The sequence below is a fragment of the Cervus canadensis genome, chromosome 9 (assembly GCF_019320065.1).
Source record: "Cervus canadensis isolate Bull #8, Minnesota chromosome 9, ASM1932006v1, whole genome shotgun sequence".
Taxonomy (NCBI): Eukaryota; Metazoa; Chordata; class Mammalia; order Artiodactyla; family Cervidae; genus Cervus; species Cervus canadensis.
In genome coordinates this window covers 24,369,346-24,376,523 of record NC_057394.1, presented here as the reverse complement: position 1 = coordinate 24,376,523, position 7,178 = coordinate 24,369,346, and the positions used below count along the sequence as shown (strand labels likewise).

Below are 7,178 nucleotides of genomic sequence, written 5' to 3'. Positions count from 1 at the left end.
ATCATTAAATCACTTGTCAAATAGCAAAAGCATTTTGCAAAATGTGATTTATTGAAAAATAATCTAAATATGTTAAATGAAGGTAGGTGACTGTCTAAAAAGTATTGTTTTGATATTTTTTTACAGTTTTTACTCTGCTTTAGGAAGAAGGTAAAAGTGATCTAGGTTACTCCATCAAAGTCTTATTTCATTAACTTTACAAAAAATGTGCTTGGTTACTCACCAAAACTGTCAATGAACTGTTAATCAGAGCCACACCTAAATATATGTTGTTAAAAAGAAAATCATTTCTACCACACAGGTAAAATAAAATATAATAAAATAAATATTTTCTAGTTAATTCAAGCCCTAAGATAATATGAACTACTTTCTTCAACATTACTATCTTCTGACTATTCTTATGTGAAGTAGGCCTAGAAGACAGCTCCCAAGAATATGAGTTGTGAGGGAAAAAGTAAGCTCTGAAAATTACTTTTCAAAAATATTGGAAGTATTCCCAGTTCAATATATATATCTGTATATATGTATCTAATCACTATTCTTAATGTCAGCTTAGTGTTCTTTTGTATATAAAATAACTACTAACTAATACCATGTGGATACATAATTTTTTGCCATATTCATAAAAACAAATATAAAAATTATACTTTGTGAAAGTTTATTTTCAGGATAAATTCCTAAAAGCTAAATTACTTTTAGAATTGCACACATACATATTATTACAGTTTGTCAAATCTACCAAAAAGTTGTTTCATTTCTATTCTCATTAACTGTTATGTAGAAACACCAATTTCTCTTATAATTTTATTTATTTTTAAGGAATTAAAGAAAAATTAACATAACCTTTTATTGTGGAAACAACATATTTTAAATGATCTAGAAGCATGAAATTGCATTCTGATTGTGTGAATAAAATTAATATAATGCATTTAGCAAATATTTCATTTTATTTAACTATTTAACATCAAAAGTGTAAAATAAGTTATGGTATTAAAAAACACTTTATTCCAGCAAAGTTATTGGAAAATTATACAATTAAAGTGTAAGGAATAATGTTGGAATAAATTATCAGTTGAAATATTACTAATGTCCACTTTTAAATTTATTCAAAAGTAAGGTATAAATCCATAATTCAGTGGCAGATTTCTTCAAATTAGCTCCTTGAAAAATAAAAAATCTAAATGTAATGTAAATATAAATGTATTATGTGTTCTATGTACACTTGAAAGATCGAATAGTTTTCTTTTTCAGAAAAGTGCAGGCTAACCTGATGTCGAGGAATCCAGTGAATTTTGGTCAGTGAAATGCAGGATATTCTGCTTGGTGTCTAGTTGTGGAGCTGATGATATACAGACTTCTAAATCCATAGAAGATGTGATCAGATAGAGTATGCATATTGGGGCCTTGGTACATGATTTTTCACTCCATACCATTAAGTAAAAGCATGGACAAAATGTTTCTCTACAACATTCTAGTGTTCACTAAGATGGTAGCCAATGTAAACAAATTGGTTTGTATTGGTTTCTCTCCTGGCCTTCTCACACACACACTGGTTCTTGCTGGCATGCACATGTGTGCCTACATAGGCACACACTTATGAGACAAAAACAGATAACTACTTAAATTTACTCTTTATAATTGTATTGACCTGAGGAGTCTGTTCATGCTTTCTCTATTAGAATTTTTATTCTTAAGAACAAAAGTAACATATTATTGAAGTTACCATAGTCCAGGAAGTAAGCACTTTTACCCAGTTGTTTTTCAAATACATGCATCCAATTAAAGTCTGTAAGGGAGCTGGTAAGTAAGTAAGTGTTTAGCTGCTCAGTCATGCTGGACACTTTGTGACCCCATGGACTGCAGCCCACCAGGCTCCACTGTCTATATTTTCCAGGCAAGGATACTGGAGTGGGTTGCCATTTCCTTCTCCAGGGGATCTTCCCAACCCAGGAATCGAACCGGGGTCTCCTGCACTGCAGGTAGATTCTTTACTGACTGAGCTACAAGGGAAGCAAGAGAGCTGGTCGGTGCTTGCTAATCCCTTGGCATTCATGTTAGCTAAAATTTGCTTCAAATTCCTGAAGCTCCTTGTTGCTTCAGAAGATCTGGAACACCACTCTAGCTTCAGCACTACTTCTCCAGTGGCACGCTGAAACTTCACTATTAGAGGAACAAGATCATTTTATCATCTGTGTTTTGCAATAGGGTAATTTCAACTACCAAAAAGGATTCTTGTTCCCTCATTCAAACTTAATTAGATGAATTCACGAAACAGATGTCTCCCATTGTTTAAACCCGGACTAGTGATAGTGATAGTGAAAGTCGCTCAGTCTTGTCCAACTCTTTGCAACCCCATGGACTGTAGCCCACCAGGTTCCTACGTCCATGGAATTCTCCAGGCAAGAGTACTGGAGTGGGTTGCCATTTCCTGCTCCAGAGGATCTTCCCAACCCAGGGATCGAACCCGGGTCTCCCGCATCCCAGGCAGATGCTTTACCATCTGAGCCACCAGGGAACCCAGACTAGGAACAAATATAGTTCCTGTTACTTATGATTAGGCATAGCAATCACACTTGAATATTGAAAAGGTGAAAATATTCTTGAGGATATTGATTTCAGTATTATTTTAGGCTTTTCAATTCAGTTCAGTCATTCAGTCGTGTCCGATTCTTTGGGACCCCATGAACTGAGGCACCCCAGGCCACCCTGTCCATCGCCAACTCCCGAGTTTACCCAAACCCATGTCCACTGAGTTGGTGATGCCATCCAACCATCTCATCGTCTGTTGTCCCCTTCTCCTCCTGCCCTCCCCTTCTCCTCCTGCCCTGAACCTTTCCCAGCATCAGGGACTTTAAAAATGAGTCAGCTCTTCGCATCAGGTGGCCAAAGTATTGGAGTTTCATTTTCAGCATCAGTCCTTCCAATGAGCACCCAGGACTGATCTCCTTTAGGATGGACTGGTTCGATCTCCTTGCAGTCCAAGGGACTCTCAAGAGTCTTCTCCAACACCACAGTTCAAAAGCTTCAATTATTCGGCACTCAGTTTTTTTTTTTTTTTACAGTCCAGCTCTCACATCCATACATGACTACTGGAAAAACCACAGCCTTGACTAGATGGACCTTTGTTGACAGAGTAATGTCTCTGGTTTTTAATATGCTGTCTAGGTTGGTCATAACTTTTCTTTCAAGGAGTAAGCTTCTTTTAAATTCATGACTGTAGTCACCATCTGAAGTGCTTTTGGAGCCCCCCAAAATAAAGTCTGACACTGTTTCCACTGTCTCCCCATCTATTTCCCATGAGGTGAGGGGACCAGATGCCATGATCTTAGTTTTCTGAATGTTCAGCTTTAAGCCAACTTTTTCACTCTCCTCTTTCACTTTCATCAAGAGACTTTTTCGTTCCTCTTCAGTCTCTGCCATAAGGGTGGTGTCATCTGCATATCTGAGGTTATGGATATTTCTCCCAGCAATCTTGATTCCAGCTTGTGCTTCATCCAGTCCAGCATCTCTCATGATATACTCTGCATATAAGTTAAATAAGCAGGGTGACAACATACAGCCTTGACATACTCCTTTTCCTATTTGGAACCAGTCTGTTGTTCCATGTCCAGTTCTAACGGTTGCTTCCTGACCTGCATACAGGTTTCTCAAGAGGCAGGTCAGGTGGTCTGGTATTCCCATCTGTTTCAGAATTTTCCATAGCTTATTGTGATCCACACAGTCAAAGGCTTTGGCATAGTCAATAAAGCAGAAATAGATGTTTTTCTGGAAATTTCTTGCTTTTTTGATGATCCAGAGGATGTTGGCAATTTGATCCATGGTTCCTTTGCCTTTTCTAAAACCAGCTTGAACATCTGGAAGTTCACGGTTCACGTATTGCTGAAGCCTGGCTTGGAGAATTTGAAGCATTACTTTACTAGCGTGTGAGATGAGTGCAATTGTGTGTTAGCTTGAGCATTCTTTGGCATTGCCTTTCTTAGGGATTAGAATGAAAACTGACCTTTTCCAGTCCTGTGGCCACTGATGAGTTTTCCAGATTTGCCAGCATATTGAGTGCAGCACTTTCACAGCATCATCTTTCAGGATTTGAAATAGCTCAACTGGAATTCCATCATATCCACTAGCTTTGTTCGTAATGATGCTTCCTAAGGCCCACTTGACTTCACATTCCAGGATGTCTGGCTCTAGATGAGTATGAGTGATCACACCATTGTGATTATCTGGGTTGTAAAGATCTTTTTGGTATAGTTCTTCTGTGTATTCTTGCCACTTCTTCTTAATATCTTCTGCTTCTGTTAGGTCCATACCATTTCTATCCTTTATTGAGCCCATCTTTGCATGAAATGTTCCCTTGGTATCTCTAATTTTCCTGAAGAGATCTCTAGTCTTTTCCATTCTATTGTTTTCCTCTATTAGGCTTTAAGTTTCTGTATAGCAAATAAAGTATACTGGATCTTAGTCATTTTCTAATATATAACCTAAACTTGCCTGTACCTGACATGCAGAAGAGAGTACATGATATATTGTGTTAAATAGCTAGTATTAATAGAGATTTATATACCTTAGCCTCTGGATACAGGTGTAAGTAAATTTTTCAAATGCAAAAGTTAAAAAATACTCATGTATTATTTTCTTTTTACTGTGATAATAATGCTCAAGTTCCAGAAGCACATATTCAGTCTGGAGGATATATTAAAATATATCTATATCTATATAATCCATGGGTGGTACCATCAATGACTAGACTTGAAGGGATGATAAAGAGAAAATGTATTTATTTTGGAAGGTGTTGTGGAAAGCATTTACCTCTTGCTTCCTTGATGTTATTTCTATAAATTGTTAGTTCTCTGTACTGGAAGCACTCTAACACAGTAGATGGGGACTCTCACATTCTTTTGACTTGTTACCAGGCTCAAGCTGTGATGACTAACCCTTTTACTCCTAGATGGCCTATAGAGAAGTTCTCTGGCTGATTTCAGATATTATTTTTTTCACAGTAAGAATGTAGTTGAATAGGTGGGAAGAATATAATGAACTAACATTCAGTTCTCTTTTTTCCCCTCTAGGTATTTTCCAACTGTGACAAGTTTTGTTATGGTTGCTGTTAAAAATAAAAGGTATATCTTCTTGCTCTGAGCCAGCAAGGGGTCAAAATATTAAATGGATGGACTTCCCTGGTGGTCCAGTGGTTGAGACTCAGTGCTTCCAATGCAGGGGACAGAGCTTTGATCCGTGGTTAGGAAACTAAGATTCCCCATGGCATGAAGTGCATCCCGCCTCAAAATAACAGATAGTAAATGGAGCCATATTAGATTTTGGTCTCATATCACCTTATCAATGAAACCTGCCTGACCCCTTCCTCCCACCCCCACTAAACACATGCACAAATAGTTTCTTCAGAATTCTGTATCCTTTTTTCATTATTTTATTTTTTCCTCATAGGAATCTTCATCCACTAACATACTGGATAATTTATTATATTAATTACTTATTTGTCCATCTCTCTTCTAAATGATTGCCTAAAAAAGGACAAGGTGTTTTTGCTGTTGGCGGTGATGGTTTGTTTGGTTCAGTGATGTATTCCCAAAGCCTAATGGAACAGTGTGTGACTCACAGTAGGCAATTAAGAAATATTTGTCAAATGGAATGAACCATTTTATAAATACAGAACTCCCTTCCAGATGGAAAAACCTTTGCCATTTCCTTTCATAAGCTCTCCAAAGGTGAAATAGAGTCAAACTCTCTCATGTCACTCAATCACAGGCTATGGTGAGAGGCAATACAATGAGTGGTTAGAAATGTAGCCTCTAGAGCTATAGCGTGATTTAACTCCACTTACTACCTGTATAGTCTTAGGAAAGTTGCTTAATAAATGCAAACCACATTATCCTCATCTTATATCTTATCTCATATTTTAGCTCTGTTATCAGAATATAATGTGGGGAAACTAAATAGGTAAATACCTAACTCATAGGTTCTTATTATCTTGACAGACACCTCATTGCTTCTCAGAGAAAGCACATCATGGAAGCCAACAGCAGGATAAGCCTAGAGTATTCTGGATTTTCTTAAAATTATAAGTATTTTTTTATTTGGAGGCAATCACATAACAGCTAAATTAATCTTTGGATAGAACTTTCCCCTAAATGGCATAACAGATGGTAGATTCTGAAAACTAATATTAACTCATAGAACTGAAACAAAGGATGCTTTCTATTTTTCTTTTATCTTTAATTTTTTTATCTATATTCTTTCCCTAGAGAATATTATTAATAAAACTAAGCAACAGAATTCTCAGCATGCAATATTGATAGACCATGTGGTGAGTTCTGAGTTTCTGAATTGTCAATTTCACTTGGGAATAGTAATATATAAGACATTTATATTTAGGGTTCAACTGAAGAAATGGGCTACATTTAATTCTGACTTTTACTCACATTTTATAAATTTTGTAGATGTGTTGATTTTGTAGATATCATGATACTGTGATGCAATAGTTTAATATATTATGTGACTCATGGCATCATTGAAGAGTAAGTTACTTGAGAGTCTTTGAGTTAGAGGCTTCCACTTTGAAAAATTTTCAAAAGCTAGTTGAAAATTTGTAGTAGAATATGATAGGCTAGACTCAATTAGATAAGGAATACCCACATGTATGGGTTGGGTGAGACATATGAATGGGAAGATCATATAGCAATTAAATTTTATTAAGAAAATTAAAGGGAGACAACTCATTTTATTGAGATTTCTTTTTCTGTGGTAGCAAATATTCAGAAAATTTCTCCAAATGTGGGAAATAGATATCATTCTTAATGTTGTGACATATTCTTGCCCATGGAATATTTGCTACTGTATGGAACTCATTTTACATTTTATTGTGAGCTTGGACGAACAGAATGGTGAGAGAAGGAGTAATTTGAGATGGAAAATAGAATATTGACTTCTTGATGATGGAAGTAGTTTTAAGAATGTGTTCCTTGAACATCTAAAGTTTATTTTTGACAGCAACTCTTTGGTACTGAAAATGTGTGCCTCAAGTCTTATTTTTAAATACTTTAACTCTTTGAAAGTAAGTGATGGTAGAGGTAGAGAAGAATGAGCAACTTCCTAACCCAAGTCTGAGCACTTAGAGAAGGATTAGATTCACATTGTCAGGCAAAAGACACCTTATTTTGATG

At 36.2% G+C, this 7,178-nt stretch overlaps 1 non-coding gene across 1 annotated transcript; it reads right to left on the bottom strand.

Annotated features, from left to right (window-relative positions):
- Positions 1–2,443: 2,443 nt before the first annotated feature.
- On the bottom strand, positions 2,444–2,515 carry TRNAP-GGG. Its single transcript has one exon. It is a non-coding gene; the product is annotated as a tRNA-Pro (tRNA).
- Positions 2,516–7,178: the final 4,663 nt, after the last annotated feature.